The sequence below is a fragment of the Muscardinus avellanarius genome, assembly GCF_963383645.1.
Source record: "Muscardinus avellanarius genome assembly, chromosome: 12".
In the NCBI taxonomy this organism is placed as follows: Eukaryota; Metazoa; Chordata; class Mammalia; order Rodentia; family Gliridae; genus Muscardinus; species Muscardinus avellanarius.
The window spans coordinates 40,291,704-40,299,065 of NC_137798.1; positions in this window are offsets into that span (position 1 = coordinate 40,291,704).

Consider the following 7,362-nt stretch of genomic DNA (forward strand, 5'->3'; position numbering starts at 1 on the left):
CAATACCACCAAAAAAAAAAAAAGAAAGAAAGAAAGAAAGAGAAAAAAAAAGAAATGAAAATAGTAAAAGAAAAAAAGAGGAATTATCAGCAACTGATAGTAACAACTATAGATTAAAAAAAAAAAAGTTATAGGGTGTATTCATTCGAGTCACCCCTCCATGCCAGTCTGGTATGGAGCTGTACCTATCCTCTGTATTTCTATCTTTTAATAAACTTCTTTAAATCTTAAAAAAAAAAAGTTATAGAAGTCAAAGAATTTCAAAAGAAAAGAATCAGGAATGGTGGCACATGCTTGTAATCCCAGTGCTTGGTAGGCGAGGCTGAGACAGGAAGATCACAGGTTCAAAGCCAGCCTCAGCTACTTAGGCCCTCTGCAATTTAGTGAGACCCTGTTTCTAAAATAAAGGATAAAAAATAGGGCTGGGTGTAGCTCAGAGGTAGATTGCCCTGGGTTCAATCACCAGTACCGCAAAAAAAAAAAAAAAGTTAAGACTGGCTATACTACTCCTGGGTATGTTTCCAAAGGAACTGATATTAGAAAATTATAATAATATATGCATATTCGTGTTCATAGCAGCACAACTTGCAGTAGCCAAATTTTGGAATCAACCTGTGTACATCAAAGATAAATGGATTTCAAAATGATGGGATTACACATCATGAAATTCTGCTTAGCCATAAAGAAGAACAAAATAATGTCATTTGTAGGAAAGTGGATGACCTGGAGAACAGTACGCAGTGAGATTAGCCAGTCACAGGAAGTGAAGGGTCATATGTTTTCTCTCATATGCAGAAGCTAGGGAGAAACGGAGACTCCACAGGAACTTCAGATAATAGAGAAGAAACTCCAGTGGAATGAAGGAGGTGGTCCAGAGGAGGGTGGGCAAGGAGAGGGAGAATTAATGAAGGAATGTCAATCTCAAAACCCTGTATGGAGCCGGCATGGTGGCACATGCTAGTATACCCACTGCTTGGGCGGGAGGAGGTGCTGAGGCAGGAGGATTACACGTTGGAGGCCAGCCTCCGCTACCTAGTGAGGCCCTTCACAACTTAGTGAGACCCTGTTTCACTAATATAAAATAAATAAAAAATAAGCCGGGTGTGGTGGTGCACGCTTGTAATCCCAGCACTTGGGAGGCTGAGACAGGAGGATCACATGGGTTCGAAGCCAGCCTCAGCTACTTACTGAGGCTCTCAGCAACTTAGTGAGACCCTGTTTCCAAATAAAGTATAAAATAGGTCTGGGAGTATAACCCGGAAGTAGAAAAGCCCATGGGTTCCATCCCCAGTGCTACAAAAATAAAATAAAATAAAATAGCTCTGGGGGTATAGTTCAGAGGTAGAACAACACCCTTGGGTTTAGTCACCAGTACCCACCCCCCAAACACACACACACACACAAACCTAAATGAGGAAGGAGAGTGGAAGGGAGCCAGGGAAAGCCCGGCAAGTGCTGTGTGCATGTAAGTCACGACCACTACGAACTACATCGTGATGTGAAACTATAATGTACCAATATGAGTATTAAAAATTGGAAAAGGACTGTAGTCTATTCATCTTTATCCAGTTCCTATACACTGACTCATATATAATAGGTACTGAAGAAATAAATGTTTGTCAATTTGTAAAGGAAAAAAAGTTAAGACAAGCCGGGCGTGGTGGCGCACGCTTGTAATCCCCGCGCTTGGGAGGCAGAGACAGGAGGATCGCGCAGGTTCGAAGCCAGCCGCGCTGGCATAAGAGACCCTGTTTCAAAAATATAAAATAGGTCTGGGAGTGTAGCCCGGAGGTAGAAGGGCTTCCAGGAACCCCAGTACCACCAAAAAAAAAAAAAAAAAAAAAGTTAAGACAAGCTCATGTGACTGGTTTTTCACTTACAAAAGAAATCAAGAAGATATGAATATATTATAACTGTACCATTCCTTTCTTATTTATTTATTTATTTTATTTATCTATTTTTTTATTTTTTGCAGTACTGGGTTTGGAACCCAGGGGCATTCTACCTCTGAGCTACATCCCCAGCACTGCCCCAGCCCTATTTCATTCTTTATTTTGAAACAGGGTCTCACTAAGTTGTGAAAGGCCTCACTAGGTAGCTGAGGTAGGCCACAAACCTGCCATCCTCTTGTCTCAGCCTCCCAAGTAGTGGAATTACAAGCATGAGCCACCATGCTCGGCTTTATTTATTTACTTATTTATTTTTATTTATTTATTTATTTACTTTTTGTGTGTGTGGTAATGGAGATGGAACCCAGGTGCATTCACCTTCAAGCTACACCCCCAGCCTTATTTCTTTAGTCTTTTTTATTTTTTGAAACAGGGTCTCACTGAATTGTGAAGAGGCTCACTAAGTAGCTGAGGCTGTCCAAGAACCGCGATCCTCTGGTCTCCGCCTCCCGAATGCTGGGATTACAAGCGTGCGCCACCACACCCGGCGTCCCAGTTCTATTTTTTATTCTTTATTCTGAAACAGTGTGTAGCCCGAAGGTAGAAGGGTTCCATCCCCAGTATCACCAAAAGAAAAAACAAAACAAAACAAAACATAAGTTGCTCCTCCTGTCTCAGCTTCCCAAGTACTAGAATTGTAAGTATGCTTAATTTATTTATTTATTTTTGCAGTACTAGGGATTGAACCCAGGGACATTCTACCTCCGAGCTACATTCCCAGACCTATTTTATATCCTTATTTTGAAATAGAGTCTCGCTAAGTTGCAGAGGGCCTCATTAAGTAGCTGAGGCTGGCCTTGAACCTGCGATCCTCCTGTCTCAGCCTCCCAAGTACTGGGATTACAAGTGCACGCCACTAAACCAGGTTTATTTATTATTTATTATTTATTTATTTTGTGGTACTAGGGATTGAACCCAGGAGCATTCTACCTCCGAGCTACACCTCAGCCCTATTTTTAATTGTTGTTCTTGTTATTACTATTATTATTATGAAACAGAGTCTGGCTAGGTTAATATGACTCTTACTACTTGTTGAGGCTATCCTCAAACCTATGATCTTACTTGTCTCAGCCTCTCAAGTACTGTTATTACAAGTATGTACCACCGCCAGGCGTGGTGGTGCATGCTTGTAATCCCTGCGCTTGGGAGGCTGAGGCAGGAGGATTGCACGGGTTTGAAGCCAGCCTCAGCTACTTAGTGAGGCTCTCAGCAACTTAGTGAGACCCTGTTTCCAAATTAAAAAAAAAATATATATATATATATGTGTGTGTGTGTGTGTGTGTGTGTGTGTGTGTGTATATATATATATATATATATATATATAGTCTGAGAATATAACCTGGAGGTAGAAAGCCTCTGGGTTTCACCCCTAGTACCACCAAAAAAAAAAAAAAAAAGAAGAAAAAACAAGTATGTACCACCATTCCCCAGCTTTCTCTAATACTTTTTTCTGTGTGTGTGTGTGTGTGTGTGTGTGTGTGTGTGTGTGTGTGTGTTACTGAGGACAGAACCCAGGAGCATTCTACCTCTGAGCTCCATCCCAAACCCTATTTTATTCTTTTATTTTGAAACAGGGTCTAACTAAATTGCAGAGGGCCTAAGTTGCTGAGGCTGGCATCAAACCTGCAATCCTCTTTCAGCCTCCCAAGTACTGGGATTACAAGGATGGACCACCACGCCAGGCTTCTCTAATACTTTTTGTGTGTATGTGTGCAGTACTGGGGATTGAACTCAGAGGCGTTCTACTCTGAGCTACAACCCCAGCCCTATTTTTAATTCTTTATTTTTGACGCAGGGTCTCACTGAGTTGCAAAGGGCCTCAGTATATAGTAGCTGAGGCTGTCTGTGAGCCATGATCCTTCTGTGTCAGCCTCCCAAATCCTGGGAATACAAGCATGCACCACCACACCTAGCTTAAATGATATACTTTTATTTTATTTTTTTTACTGCTATCAGATTTTTTATTGGAAGAAATATTGAAGGATGTGTTTCAGACACAAGGCATAAAAAATACAGAAAATGATTAAAATTGGGGAAAATTAGAGTCTTGATGCTAAACAATTTTTTTGTGTGTGTGGTACTGGGGATGGAACCCAGGGGCTTTCAACCTCCAGGCTACACTCCCAGACCTATTTTATATATTTTTATTTGGAAACAGGGTCTCTTAAGCCAGAGCGGCTGGCTTCGAACCAGCACGATCCTCCTGTCTCTGCCTCCGAAGCGCGGGGATTACAAGCATGCGCCACCACACCTGGCATAGTATTTTTATTTTTGAAACAGGATCTCATTGAGTTGCGAAGGGCTTCACTAAGTAGCTGAAGCTGTTCACAAACCGCGATCCTCTGGTCTGAGCCCAGGATCCCCTGGTCTGAGCCCAGGATGGGTGTGCATGCCTGTAACTGCAGTACTTAGGCTGAGACTGGAGGATTGCAGGCTCAAGGCTAGCCTCAGCAATTTAGGGAGACCCTGCCTTAAAATAAAAAAATGAAAAATGGCTGAAGTATAGCTCAGAGGAAGAATATGCCCAGCACCACCACAAAATATAAAGGGAGGAAGGAAGGGAGGGAGGAAGAGAGGGAGGGCTTAGGACTCTCCAGTGTTCAAATCCTGCCCCTGGGAACTTGTGACCCATAGGCAGGCCACTTCCTCTCTCTTGAGCCTGTTTCCTCATAAGTAACACATTAATAATAACAGACTCCAGATTCAGACAGCGCAGTGTAATGCTCAGCCTTGCCAGTTAATTATATAATTATAGTGAAGCCATGAACATTTTCTATGCTTTGCTTGCTTGCTTTTTTTTTTTTTTTTTTTTTCCTGTACTGGGATGGAACCCAGGGGCATTCTACCTCTGAGCTACAACACCAGCCTTATTTATTATTTTTTTCATTTTGAAACAAGGTCTCACTAAGTTGCAGAGGGCCTCACTAAGTAACTGAGGCTGGCCAAAAACCTGGATCCTCCTGTTTCAGCCTCCCAAGTACTGGAATTACAAAGGTGTACCACCACACCCAGCTTTCTATGCTTTTTTTGTTGTTCTTTTTCTTCAGTTTTCCTTTTCTTTAAAATGGAGATAATCACAAGTACCTATCTCAAAGAGCTTGGGAGATTTTAAATAATCCATATAAAAGTTCACAGAAGTTGGGCATGTTGGCACATGTTTATAATTCCAGTATTTGGGAGGCTGAGACAGGAGGAACACGGTTCACAGACAACTTCGGCTACTTAGTGAGGCCCTGTTTCAAAATAAAGAATAAAAAATAGGGCTATAGGTGTAGCTTGGAGGTAGAATGCCCCTGTACCACCCCCCAGTACCACAAAACAAACAAACAAACAAGCAAACAAACTTCACAGGACATGGTGGCACATGCCTGTAATCCTAGTACTTGGGAGCTGAGACAGGAGGATTGCAGGTTCTAGGCCATCCTCAGCAATTAGCAAGAACCTGATTCCAAATAAAATATAAAATATAGGGGTTAGGTGTAAGCTGGAGGTATAAGGTCCCTGGGTTTCATCCCCAGTTAAAAAAAAAAAAGTCAGGCATGGTGACACATACTTGTAATCCTGTAATCCCAGTATTTGGGAGGCTGAGACAGGAGGATCATGGTTCAAGGATAGCCTCAGCTACTTAGTGAGACCCTGTTTCAAAATAAAGAATAAAAAAAAACAGGGCTGGGGGTATAGCTCAGAGGTAGAATGCCCCTGGGTTCTATCCTCAGTACCGCAAAAAAATAAAAATAAAAATAAAAAATAAAAAAGAAAGAAAAAACCCTCACAGAAGAGTATCTGACACATGACAACTGCTCATTAGATGTTTGTTACAATGAGATTATTATTTTCTTAGAACTCAAAGGATAATAGACCCTCAATAGTGATGTTTCTATCATGGACAGTAGACTCCTGGCAATAGATAATTGGACCAGAGGAAGGCTGGGTCATTCACATTGTGTGTGTGTGTGTGTGTGTGTGTGTGTGTGTGTGTGTGTGTGTGTTTACTGGGGATTGAACCCAGGGCATTCTGCCTCTGAGCTATACCCCCCAGCCCTGTTTTTTTTATTTATTTACTTTTATTTGGAAAGAGGGTCTCACTAAATTGCAGATGGTCTCACTAAATTACTGAGGCTGGCCAAGAACCTGCAATCTTCAGCCTTCCAAGTACTAGTGAGGAGTTAGGTATTGGTTAGTCAGTGAGAGAAGGGGGCTCCCAGGACATTAAGGTTAAGGAAAGGAAAAACCAGCCACCCCTCCCCCTCAAGAAGGAAGGGGGTTCTGTGTTGTTCTTTGGTCCTGAACACAAGCAATTAAATGTCAAGGGATGGAGCCAGGATCTATGTGCACCAACCATAGACCATGGTAGGCCAGGGAACAAACATACAGAACAAATAGCCTCATGATTTCAGAGAATTAACAGCCATAGATGAAAAATTAAGTAAAGGAAAACAAGATGAAAAACGAGACTTTTTAAAATTGGTTAATGTCTATTCAAAGGAGCTTCAAACATATATGAAGCTCTATGCTCAGCACCAAGATTGGCTGCCCTCTTGGGACCCATCCTATGTGTGGGAGCTTTAGCCCCACTTCTCTTTGGTGGACCCAGTGGACTTTGGGGGAAAGCCGAGTGCAGTTGATGGATCGTGGCTCGGGCTACACTCGCGGGGTACCAGAAGGCCCGGCTGGACTAAGTCTGCCAAGGCCCCCAGGGGTGATCTGCTTTTCCTCTTGCTTGTTCCTTTCGAATAAACTTCCTACTTTCACTTTCCTGGTGTCTGCAGATTTCATTCTTTGACCTCCTAAGACAAGGACAGGGTAGGAAACTCAGTACCACTGGGATTATAAGCATGAGCCACCATGCCCAGACCTAGTTTATTTGTTTGTTTGTTTATCTATTTATTTATTTATCTATTTTTTTTTTTACGGTACTGGGGATGGAACCCAGGGGCATTCTACCTCCGAGGTACACTCCCAGCACTATATTTTTTATTCTTCTTCTTTGGGGGGGCCTTCTACCTCCGGGCTACACTCCCAGACCTATTTTATATATATTTTTTAAATTTGGAAACAGGGTCTCTTAAGCCAGCCTGTGCGATCCTCCTGTCTCTGCCTCCCAAGTGCGGGGATTACAAATGTGCGCCACCACGCCTGGTTTATTCTTTATTTTGAAACAAGGTCTCACTAGGTTGTGGAGGGCCTCACTAAGAAGCTGAGGCTGTCCAGGAATCTTGATCCTCCTGTCTCAGCCTCCCAAGTACTGGGATTACAAGTGTGTGCCACCACGCCCTGCTTATTTTTTATTTTGAAGCAGAGTCTAGAGCCAGGTGTGGTGGCCTATAATCCCAATACTTGGGACAGCCTCACAAGTAGTGAGACTCTCATCAACCTAGCAAGACTGTCTCAAAATAATAATAAAATAGGGCTA